Genomic DNA, 7,831 nt, shown 5'->3' on the forward strand with positions numbered 1-7,831 from the left:
TCCCATAAACAAGAATTAGAACCTGAGTCAGTTTGGAACTATGCATCCTCAAGGACCCAAATCTAGATAAGACAGATGAGAGTGTTACTCAAAACTAAGCTTACTACAAGAGATGCAATTAGCTGGGCGTGGTGATGGGTGCCTGTAGTCCCAGCTACTCGGGAGGCTAAGGCAGGAGAATTGCTTGAACCTAGGAGCCAGAGATTGTAGTGAGCCAAAATCGTGCCCCTGCATTCTGGTCTGGGAGACAGAGGGAGACTCTGTCTCAAAAAAAAGAGAGAGATGTATTGAAGTTCTTTTCTGCTTAAGACAGCTGAAACCCTGCCGTTGGTTCTCTACACTCACATTGACTCCCCCAGACTGCCAATGCATTTGAAATAGATTCAAAATGCTTTTTGGAGATCCATCTCAATTCAGCTTGCAGGCATTTTGGGGGCCCCCTTCCAGGAAGATTTGGACCAGCATTCTTCCTGGGCTAGACCCAACTCAGGCTCTGTCTGCCTGGGAGAATGTCATCTCTGCTTGTGAATGTCTGATGGCTAAAGCTCCAGGCTCTTGCTCCTCAATCAACACCACCACATATTTGCAGTGTTGGCTCAATTCGCAGACCTTAATCTTTAGTTCCCACGTAGATGAGACAATTCTTTTTTTAAAGACATTAAGGATATATTAAGCTTCTCTTCCCTGAATTCTCTTCCTCAAACCTCATCATCATCCAATTACTACTGCTTACTGAGTACCCAGTATGACTTAGATATGGGGGCAAACAAGGGAGACTTGGTTCATGCCTTCACGGGTCTTTAACTACCATAGGTAATAACTGTATCATTATATAACCAAGTTAGAGCTAAAAAAACATATAAGATGACAGACAGCTCACAGCCTTCTGTTCCATTAATATTGCATTCACCCCACCTAACAAAGTAGGAGATCTAATATTCAAGTTCTTCAGTGTTCTCTTGGCTCATTTCCCAGCTGTGGTCAAATTCTCTGCATGCTCTTTCCTCCTTTTCTGGATTACTTGAGGAATTGCCAGGAGAACAGAGGCATGAAGAATGCAGGCAGTGAAAGAGAAAAAGCATCTGCAAATGACTGACTGAAGCCAGTTGTAGTTAGACAGAATCAGGGTTCTCAGTTGCAAGCAACAGAAACCAACTGTGATTTATTTAAACAGAAAAATAATTTGTTGAAATGCTATTGGGCAACTCATAGAATCACTGGGAGGGCTAGAGAAACAGGCTCAAAAAACACAGGAACCAGACATTCAGGATCACAGCCAAGGGTACAGGTAGAATCACAACAGCACAGGGGCTAAGACGAGAATACCACTGTTGCCACTGCCCAGTTCTGGACCACAACTTACATTGTCACCATCTTCAGCTTCAGACACTGGATGTCACCATGAGCACCACTGCTCTGAGAGCTTGTATATTTTTGTAAGGGGTCCTTATTTGTTGGTGCCAGTAATTTCTGATTCCATCTGGAGCAGCTGCACCTGTTGATTAAGTCTTGGTTGTGTGCCCATGTCCTACCTTTAAAAGAGACCAGAAGAGAGTATCTGGGTCAGGCGTGGAGGCTCACACCTGTAATCCCAGCACTTTGGTAGACCAAGGCTGGTGGATTACTTAAGGTCAGGAGTTTGAGACCAGTCTGACCAATATGGTGACACCTCATCTCTACTAAAAATATAAAAATTAGCCGGGTGTGGTGGTGGGCACCTGTAGTCCCAGCTACTCAGGAGGCTGAGACAGGAGAATTACTTGAACCTGGGAGGTGGAGGTTGCAGAGAAGCAAGATCTCACCACTGCACTCCAGCTTGGTCAACAGAGTGAGACTCCATCTCAAAAAAATAATAATGATAAAGAAAAGAAAGTAAAGAAGAGTATCTGCTCCTTGGGGCTCTTTCTTAGGACACCAAGATTCATAAAGTGGTAAATGTCCTAAACATGTGAAGGGAGTTCAGATGCTAAGTAGCCACAAATGACTTTACCTAAACCTCCTTCCTCTAATCCCATATGATGGGGAGGGCCTGGGTCAACATTGCTGAAAAGCCAAAAAATTGGAAGTGAGTCCACTATACACATTCCAGCACTACACCCAGTGTCTATCAACCTGAGAAGGAACCGCCCTAGGGAAGCAAGGGCAGCACAATCAGGCTGACCTCTCCTTGGGGGCGAAGGAAAGATGGCCCCCTCTCTGCCATAGGAGACACCCTCAGCCCCAGTGAGGAGAGGAGAGGAAGCAGTGGGAAGGCTGTCTGATCCTCCCCACCTGCACCTGGATAGGCTTGCCTGCTCCAGTCATCCTTTTCACACCAGCAGGAAGGAAACTGAAGCTACTGACATTGAAAAAACAAAAGACAAAAGCCCGTGCCAGAGGTTTGTGCCTTTGGCCTTGACCTTGCATCCCAGAACTGCTGCTTAAACTTTTGATAACCTATAGACTCATCATGATTTTGCCACAGCTAGCCACCAAGCCCTAGGGGTGTTACCTGAGATGGGGATGGGTGGGCATGGAGAGGGACACATGTGTTAATCAACAACCCACAGCTCCTGGGCCTCAGATAAAACAAACAAACAAAAAAAATGGAAACTCTGTTTTGAGTCATCTAATTATTTTTTCCCTGCCATTGGAAGAGAGGCAAGCTAACCCCAAAGTGTAGCACTCCTTAGAAGATGATCCATACCATCAGGCAGTCTCTCAAGTCATTCTCACGATCCTATCCTGGGGTGGGCTCTTGGTGACATCCTGTTTCCCTTTATTCCTTTACTGGGAATGTGGCTGGGAAGTGCCTTCTTGGCAGGGTGCATAATTCCTACTGGCTGATTCTAGCTTGGGGAGAGGAGGGTAGGGTGACAAGTAGAGTGTGCCTGTTCCCATTCTTTCCTCCACCCCTAACCACAAACTTAGCTTCCCACCCCATACCACTTTTTCCTTAAGGCTGTCAGAAACTCCTGGGGGAGCCACACATGAAGCCTTCATAAAAGCTCTGGGCTGTTGAAAACTTCTGAGTGCCCCTTTATTAACAAAAATCACCAGAAACCAATATATTTAGAATATATTAGCTTAGTTCCTTATAAATATTTTTGCACCGAGTCAAGGTTCAGTATCAGAGTTCTGACTTCCTTTTTTTTTTTTTGGGAGACAGGCTTTCACTCTGTCACCCAGGCTGGGGTGCAGTAGTGCCATCTTGGCTCACTGTAACCTCCACCTCTGCCTCCTGGGCACAAGCGATCCTCCTACCTCAGCTTCCCGAGTGTCTGGGACAACCACCACGTGGGCTAAGTTTCTTTTTCTCTTTCTTTTTTTTTGTATTTTCAGTAGAGACGGGGTTTCACCATGTTGCCCAGGCTAGTCTCGAACTCCTGGGCTCAAGCGATCCATCCTCCTCGGCTTCCTGAAGTGCTGGGATTATAGGCGTGAGCCATCGCACCCCCACCAGTTCTGACTTTCTTAAAGGGTAATCACAGAAAAAAACCCAAACCAAAAGAAAACAAAAAACCACTTTTTTGTGTTTTCTGAAAACTCAAGTGAAGATACTGTTCATTCTGTTTCTCAGAGTCCTGTCTGTTAGGATCTGTGTGATAAATTTCACTTACAATTTAGCATGAGGGAAAAGATTACATTTCCTCATGAGCTGATATTGCTTCCTTTTTTTCAGACAGTAAGAGTGATGTAACCAATTGTGTTTCACTTTTTGATTGAGCTGTCAGGAAGCCCAGATTTCAATTTAGTATCCATTTACAAAATTATCTTATCTCTGCTTCCTGATCTTCTCCCTCCTCTGTATGGCTTCCCATCGCCCCTTTCATCTGTACTTCAACTGTCTCGCCTATTTGCACATGTCAGCTACACCCAAGGTCACCCAGAAGTTGATCTCACTTTTCTGAGTAACCAGGCTAGTTGGAGAGAAAAACTCACAGGCTAGCCTACATGGAACTATTAGCAGAATATGTTCAAGTGTTAAATTAGAAGAAAAAGGGTTTTAGGGATTGAGCAGACAGATCAGTGAAAATTGGAGCAGTCAAAAGAAAGCTTCCTGAAGGAGATGGTACTTAGAGTAAGCTACGAAGGCTTGGAGTTCGTTTCAGGGGTTCATTTCAGTGGACCAGCTGTATGGCTTGGTTTGGACCAGAGGAGGCTTTGGGGCAAATACCTGGGACATTGGTTGTCTCTTTCCTTGAGGGCAGGTTCTGAAGCTCTCTGAGTCACTGGTGCACTGCCTTCTGGGAATCTACTATGTGAGGATGACAAAGTCAGTTCTCAGTAAAATGGGATGGTGCGTGGGACTGGTCTGGGTGCTATTGGATGGGGCAATTCTTCATTGGAACTATCTACCTAATGACTATATTTAGAATCCTGATCTTCATCCACCAAATGCCACTAGCAATCCCTAGTCACTGGGACAACCCCAAATGGCTGTGTGCTTTCCCTGCAGACCCTGGGGGACAGTTCCACACAGGTGAGATCCACCACTCCCTCAAATGCCTGAGGTTCTCCTCTCTAGCCTGCCATCCAAACTAGAATTTCCAGATTTAGCAAAAAACAGAAAAAAAAAATACAGATCATCCCGTCAAATTTGAATTTCAACTAAATAATGAATAATTTTTAAATATAATTATGTCCCAAATATTGTATTATTTTTCTATAGTTGAAATTAAAATCTAAGTAGAGGTCTTTGTTTTATTAGTTGCCCTACCCACAGCCCTTCATCACCACAGACAAACCTACTTTCCAGAAATTTTTATTCAGTTGATTATGCTCCATGTATGGAAACATTCATTCCCTACTTCTCTGTCAAGACTCATCTATTCTGTATTTCAGTCACTCATATTCATTGTCTGTGCTAAGTCTCAGTGGGATGGTAAATAATTTTTTTTTGAGACAGCATCTCATTCTGTGGCCCAGGCTGGAGTGCAGTGGTGTGATCTTGGCTTACTGCAACCTCTGCCTCCCAGGGTCAGCCTCCTGAGTAGCTGGGACCACAGGCACATGTCACCATGCCTGGGCTAGTTTTTTCTTTTATTTTTCATAGAGGCGAGGGTCTCACTATATTGCCCAGGCTGGTCCTGAACACCTAGCCTCAAGTGATCCTCCTGCCTTGGCCTCCCAAAGCTCTGGGATTATAGGCATGAGCTACTTCACCTAGATGGTAAATGCTTTTAATCAGAAGAAGAAATTCTTCTTAATATGTAGGCTAGTTATCCCATCCAGATATTTCACCTTAACTGGTTAAAGTACACACCACTTCTTAGACCCTGCTGAATGGTGGTGGGAGGACAGATAACCATTGTTAAAGCTTTTGGCTAATGATGACTTACGACCCCAAGATCCCAATGACTTCTAACTTTGGCTGCACAGTGGGAGCTCTGTGGTTTTGTTTTTTTTTTGAGATAGAATCTTGCTCTGTCACCCCAGCTGAAGTGCAGTGGTGCGATCTCGGCTCACTGCAGCTTCCGCCTCCTGGGTTCAAGCGATTGTCCTCAGCCTCCTGAGTAGCTGGGACTACAGGCGCACACTGCCACACCTGGCTAATTTTTTTTGTATTTTAGTAGAGATGGGGTTTCACTGTGTTGCCCAGGCTGGTCACAAACTCCTGAGCTCAGGCAGTCAGCCTGCCTTGGCCTCCCAAAGTGCTGGGATTACAGGCATGAGCCACTGCACTGGCTGCAATGGGAGCTTTAAGCAGTACCGATGCCTGGTCCTACCCTAAGGACTCTGATTGAATTAATCTGGGGCAGAGCCTGGGCTTGGGGAATTTTTTTTTAACCACACCCCACTCCCAGGGTGGTGCTAACATGCAGCTAAGATTAGAATCACTGCTAACCTTCCTGAGACAAGAGAGAGAAAGGAGAGACGTGGAAGAGAGGAAATAAAGCATGAGACCAGATTTCAGGTGCTCTGCTTGGCAGTGGTAATCAAGGGGATTTGGAAGAATCAAGAGACAAACACATTCCAACCAAGCAGGAAAAGAGTGGTTCAAAAAAAAGTAATATACTCCGAATGTGTTCCATTTCAAGCAAAACAGATGTAAAAGAGTACTTCTGAGGAACCCAGAGAGTGCTTCATGTTGTGCCAGATGCTGTCCTTAGGAAAGATGCCCCAGTTTACTGAAAAAAGTCCCCCAGGGAGAGTCCCATTTTTCTTTATTACCCAGTGATTCTAACCAATGCCAGCAGCAGGTTCAGAGCCCAGGCTGCTCACACGCATGGCCTTGCTGGTGTTGGCTGAGGAGCAAGCTTCTGATGTCACTATGGGCACCTCAGCAAAAGAGGCTGCCCTCTCGCTGCTTGCAGCCTGTGAGCCCGGTATGTCCCAGTGCCATCAGCACATGCCTCCCTCCCTTCTGACAAGTGGGTCAGCACAGACACAGCTCCAGCCACCACCGAGAGCTACTTGCTGCTGGCAGGAAGCTGCTTCTGCAGAATTAAAAACCATCAGAGTTGATCAAAGGAAGTGCAGGGTAGGCTGGCGGGCGGGCCAGATCCTAATCTCTGCTCACTGGCCTCACACATCACTGCACATGAGTCACCCCGCTGAGCTCAGCGGACATGCTGTTTGGATTAGGCTTTTACAGGCGAGCTGTGCCAAACTTGCCTTTGCTGTCTTGCTGCACAGAGCAGCTAAGAAGCAAGGCGGGAAGGTGGGGATGTGGGTTAGATGTGGCTGCCCGGGTGTCAAAAGGAGGTGGTCAGTTCCCCAGGCATGAGTGATTGCTTCTTCAGGGGGTGGCTGTGAGTCCAGTGCCTCCAGCCAGTCTTCTGTGCTTAGCTCAATGAACCCTATTAGGGATTCAGAGCCCATGGCAGGCCCACACCTCCTTCCTCTGTCGCCAGCTCTCCAATTAAGATGTACTATTACAGGACATGCATCTTGCCTTCACTCAACCATTTGCCTTTCAAGCAGCAGGAATTCCTTTTCTCAAAAGCAAGCAACACTTCACCACTCAGGCATCTTGCCTCAAAAGCAGTGGAGTCCAGCGAAAAAGGGATGGAAGTCAGAAAATAAAAATTCCTAAATTAAGAGCCAACCCATAAAAGCAGGGCTTCCCCTAGTGCCTGGCTGGTGTGACATCACCATGAATTACTCAATGAAAATGGTGTCAGAGTAGCAGCTCGATTATATGTGGAAAGTTTCCTCAAGAAACAGAACTCCCCAGAAATAAGTAGGGGTAGGAAACTCCAGCTCTGCGCTTAGGTCTTTTGGTGCATCCTCTAGAGGGGCTGATTTCCCTGGGCAGATGGCAAGGTGGGAATCTCTTCCAAGCAGGATCTGGGTGCTCAGGAGCAGAAGATAGAACTCAGTGGTTTGTTTTGCTTCCTTCTCTGGAAGCAATGGTAGGAACAGGATCAAAATCTTCTGTTTCAGATTCTGCCAAGTTTTGCTTCTGTGCATGGTAACTTGGGAAGAAGCAGCCCCCACTATTTTGTAAGCCAAAGATTCTTGGCTTGTAGCCTCTGCTGGGATTCTCTTTAGAGTATTTTAGACTCAAGTATTAAAAGCATCTAAATCGAGGTGGCAGTCCTTGACACTTTGCAAATAAATGTTGCCACCAGTCCCTACACCACTCTTGACCATAAACCAGAAACGTCCACATTTACCATTGCTCAATTAGATGTGATTTCAAAAGTTTGTTGTTGTTGCGGTTGCTCATGGCTTTTCAGGTTTCTTCTCATCTGTCTATAATTCTCATAGTGGTCACATTTTGGTCACGAACCTGACTTTTTTTCCCTCCATTACTGCTTCAGCACTGTCACTTTTTTTTTTTTTTTTTTTTTTTTTTCTGAGTTTTTTTTTTTTTGCCCAGGCTGGAGTGTAATGGTGCGATCTC

The sequence above is a fragment of the Cebus imitator genome, unplaced genomic scaffold (assembly GCF_001604975.1).
Source record: "Cebus imitator isolate Cc_AM_T3 unplaced genomic scaffold, Cebus_imitator-1.0 Scaffold172, whole genome shotgun sequence".
In the NCBI taxonomy this organism is placed as follows: Eukaryota; Metazoa; Chordata; class Mammalia; order Primates; family Cebidae; genus Cebus; species Cebus imitator.